Source organism: Marmota marmota, unplaced genomic scaffold (assembly GCF_001458135.2).
Source record: "Marmota marmota marmota unplaced genomic scaffold, marMar, whole genome shotgun sequence".
Taxonomy (NCBI): domain Eukaryota; kingdom Metazoa; phylum Chordata; class Mammalia; order Rodentia; family Sciuridae; genus Marmota; species Marmota marmota.
Genome location: NW_026000130.1, coordinates 901,408 through 906,052, shown reverse-complemented (window position 1 = coordinate 906,052; position 4,645 = coordinate 901,408).

Below are 4,645 nucleotides of genomic sequence, written 5' to 3'. Positions count from 1 at the left end.
TAAAAAAAAAAATTGAGGGGACTGAACTCAGGGTTACTCAACCACCAAGCCACATCCCTAGATCTTTTTATTTTTTTATTTTGAGACAAGATCTTGCTAAGTTGCTAAGGCTGGCCTCAAACTTGCAATCCTCCTGCTTCAGCCTCCCTTGTCACTAGGATTACAGACTTGCACCACCATGCCCAGCTAGTTAATACTGTTTGAGAAACTTTAGTATCTGAGGAAGTTCTAGATGCCTACCCTCTTGACTCTCAGTCACAATGAAACGGAGCATTCAGTAAATCCAGCAACAGAGATCAAAGATTTTTCCTGTTCTTTCCCTCTTGCCTCAGATTATGCTAAGCAACTGATCAGGCTGGTCCTGCTTCCTGTCTTCTGCGGGTGGCTGTATTTTTTTTTTTTTTTTTAATACTTAGGCAGTTCAGGATTCTGCAGTGTGAAACTCACCTGGTCTCAGGGGCAGCCTGGAGGGAATTTCCTCAAAACAAGTTGGACTCTGAGTGGCGGGTGATTTCAAAGGGCTGAGTGGAGAGGCCTTCCCCGCCTCAGACAGGAACCCTGAGCTCAGGACAGCCCATCACACTGTGGCGCCATGAGGCAGCCCAAGGGTAATGGTCAGCAACACCTTTCCGACCTGGACTGGGACCCTTGAAGGTGAGTCCCCCTGGAGACTGAAGCTCAGTGGTTGGGCGCTTGCCTCCCTCGTGGGAGACCCTGGCTTCGTCCCCAGGACTCAAACAAACAAACAAAACCAGAAGCCAACAGCACCCAGGAAGCACCACAGACAGCAGAGGGAAGAGGACTCCCACAGGCCTCCAGCCCAGGTAGCCAAGTTCCCCCTCTGGAAGGCCACAGAAAGCCACACGTGACTTGCTCACGATCAACAATCACAGTTGACTAATGCCAAAGGGGAATGTGTCCCCGTGACATCAGGGGAATTTTCCAGTGACATCAAAGGCCCCAGGTCCAGAGTCTCCCAGAACAGAGTGGTGTGTTGGTTTCCTGTTTATCATCAGGGACCTTGTGCCTGCGACTCGCTGGGGGGCCTCAAAGGAAGCAGGATTTGGACATTCCTGCAGCTGCCAGCTGGACACCATCCCTGAGGACCCCAGCCTGGGTTACTTTGGTCACAGGCCTTTGGCATCAGTGAGTGACAGGGGCTCCCAGCGACAGGCATGGTGGGCATTGGAGGGTGGTCCTGGGGCTCCTGGGACAGCATGTGGAGCGTGAGGGGAGCTGGCCACGCCATCTGTACCCAAGGCTGCTAGGACACCTCTGGTCACAAAGGCCTTCCTGAATGACACGTCCAAGTGATTTAAACTGTCTGGGCCATGCTCCAGACAGTCTGCCATGGACGGCCAGGACGGGAGTTCCCCAGGTCCCGACGCAGGCTCCCAGTGCCATTCAGGGCGCGGGGCCCTCACCTCTGCTTGTGCCTTCCGGGATGGGAGGTTCATGCCCTGGGGCTCCCGCCCCAGCCCTGGGCAGTCCTGCTGTTCCTCCATCTGCCTCTTGGAGCCCTGGTGACCCAGGACTTGTCCAGCCTCCGGGGCCTGCCCTCCCCAGGCCTGTTAGTGTGACAGTCCTCCTTCAAACTAGCACGGCCACCAGCGATGCAGCCCCTCCCAGGCCCCAGGCGCTGGGTCAATGCCTGACTGCACAGGCTCACTTCACCTGCCACCAGCTACAGGGCAGGACAAGGTCCCCTCCACCTGCGCCATCCCCCACCCACCCACTGCAGTCCTGGCCAGGCCCGCAGCTCCCCTCTGGGCTCTCCAACTGTCCTCCCCTTGCCCTGGACACCTCTGCTTCCTCTTTCCCAGACTAAGGCCCAACCCCCAGTTTGGGCATCCCACCTTCTAAGAAGCTTTTGGGGACCACTCAAGCCTCAGGAAGGTACTGTGCCGGTCCCTTCTGAGTCTGAGGGTGGTTAGAGGAGAGGGGCTGACTCTCCATCCCTCCTGCCCTCACTGCTTGCCGCAGAACCCCCCCCCCCAATGGCAGCAGGTCCAGCCTGAGATTCCAGCTCTGCCTGAGTTCTCAGGATGAGTCTCCCCTGGGGACCCAGAGACTCAGAGTCTCTGCGGTCTGTCCAACCTGTAGGGTCCCCAAGGCTGTCTACATAATCTGCAGGGCCAGTGTGAAAGGAGCAAGCCCTCATTGTGGGACATGCCTGGGGTGTGTCCCACAGGAGGACATTCAAACTGTAGGAAGAGGGCTGGGGACGTGGCTCAGAGGTAGAAGGCATGTCTGTCACACAGGAGTGCCTAGGGTGGATCCCCAACACCATAAGAAACAACATCGAACAGTTTAGGAGGAGTCAGGAGAGTGACAACAGAGCAGGCCAGGTGTAGTGCAGCACCTGTGATCCCAGCAGCTCAGGAGGCTGAGGCAGGAGGATCGCGAGTTCAAAGCCAGCCTCAGCAACTTAGCAAGGCCCTAAGCAACTCAGCGAGACCCTGTCTCTAAATAAAATATAAAAAAGGGCTGGGGACGAGGCTCAGTGGTAAATCACCCTGGTTCAATCCCTGGTACAAAAAAAAAAAAAAAAAAAAGCCTTCTGAGCTCAGGGCCCCGCGTAGCTGCATGGGCCTCATGTTCTGATGCCTCATGTTCCTCCATGCCTGGCCACTGTCCCCTCATGAACTTCTGTGCAGGGAAACCATCTCAAAACCCGACCCTGACGGGTGCACTAGCCACCAGCCACCAGCCACCTGGCCCAGCCCAGGTGGGGGGCTGCTGCTGTCTTGGCGCTCTGAGGACCTGGAGGGCAGGGCTGGGTCTGCTCTCTGGATTCCTGTGCCTGGTCCAGTGTCAGGGACACAGAGGGGGCCTGTGGGCGGGGGGATGAATGCATCCCACACGGGGACAGTGTGTCAGTGGTGAGGACAGGCCCTCCCAAGTCCTCCCCGACACTCCCCAGTCTAGGTCACCAGAGACTCAGGGGGACTTCAGGCTCGCTGTGCTGGGGGAGGGGGGGAGGACTGTGAGGGAAGGCGGAAGGGTCCCCCGCGCAGGGACAGTGGCGATGGCTGTAAGAAGAAAAATGGCCTGGGGTCCGCTTCTGCCTTCCGTCCTCTGAGGACCGCCCTGGGAGGACCCAGGGCCCCGAGGGAGTGTTTTTTTCCTAAGTCCAGAAGGGAGGACATGCATCCACTTCAAAGCCCCACCTGGCCCCAGTAAAGGAAAGGCTATTCACGACACTGGTTAAAGATGGCAGCAGAGCGTCCCCCGCCTGTAGTTCCAGCTCCTGGGGAGGCTGAGGCCGGAGGACTGCTTGAGCCCAGGAGTTCGAGGCCAGCCTGGGCAACATAGCAAGACCCCATCTCTTAAAAGAAAAGGGCAGAGGTGTCACTCAGTGGTGAGCGTTTGTCCATCATGCCCAAGGCCCTGGGTGAGTCCCAGCACCAAAAAAAAAAAAAGAAAGAAATTAAAAGGGGCTGGGGCTGGGGCTCAGTGGCAGTGCGTGAGGCACTGGATTCCATCCTCCACGTCACAAAAAAATAAAATAAAGGTGGTATTGTGTCCATCTACATCTAAAAAGAATATTTAAAAAAAAAAAAAAAACAGAACAGGAGTCCGAGGGACTGTGGCTGAACCAGCCGACCAGGATTCTTGCTGAAGACGGGCCAGGTGATCAGACATCACCCGAGGGAAGCAGAGATAAGGGACCTGAGGAGATAGAGAGGGCAGACATCCAGGGCAGGGACGCTGTTAAACTGACTTAGCAGGATTCTTGCCAGAACCAGACACTGGAGAGGAGCCCAGGGCTCAGGCCTCTGGGGAGTCTCAGGGAGCCTGGGTGGGCGTGGTCAACCAGAGGATCCCCACCATGGCTCCAGCCCCGCCCCTCCTGAGGGCATGGTGGCCTGATTTCCTTCTTCTGTCCCCTCCCCAATGTCACCCCACACTAGCTTTTGCCTGAAGTGAGGGTGGGAGGGTTCCCTTCCCCTTTGGGGTTCACCTTTTTTGGGGTTACCAGGGATTGAACTCAGGGGCCCTCGACCACTGAGCCCCATCCCAGCCCTGTTCTGTGTTTTATTTAGAGACAGGGTCTCACTGAGTTGCTTAGAGCCTCGCTATTGCTGAGGCTGGCCTTGAACTCACGATCCTCCTGCCTCAGCCTCCTGAGCCACTGGGATGACAGGCGTGGGCCACTGTCCCTGACAGAGTTCACCTTTCAGTTGAGGTTCTTTCTTGCTGCCTGTGGGTGGCCTCCTGTGGACAGCCTCCTCTCCCATGTGCCTGAAGCCCTTGTCCACTTCTTCCCATGCACAATCCCAGCCCCCATTCTGGGCCAGGCCTAGGGCCCACTCCATTTGAAGGTTGTTGATAAAAACTCTGACAGTGATGAATCTATGCAAAATGGGCTACCTTAAATTATCAACATTTCTGACAGATTTCCCTTATACTGCCCCTCTCTTTGCTCTTTTTTTTTAAATATATATGTGACAGTGGAATGCATCACAATTCTTATTACACATATAGAGCACAATTTTTCAGATCTCTGGTTGTATACAAAGCATATTCACACCAATTTGTGTCTTCATACATGTACTTTGGATAATGATCTCCACCACATTCCACCATCATTGCTAACCCCCTGCCCCCTCCCTTCCCCTCCCACCCCTCTGCCATATCTAGA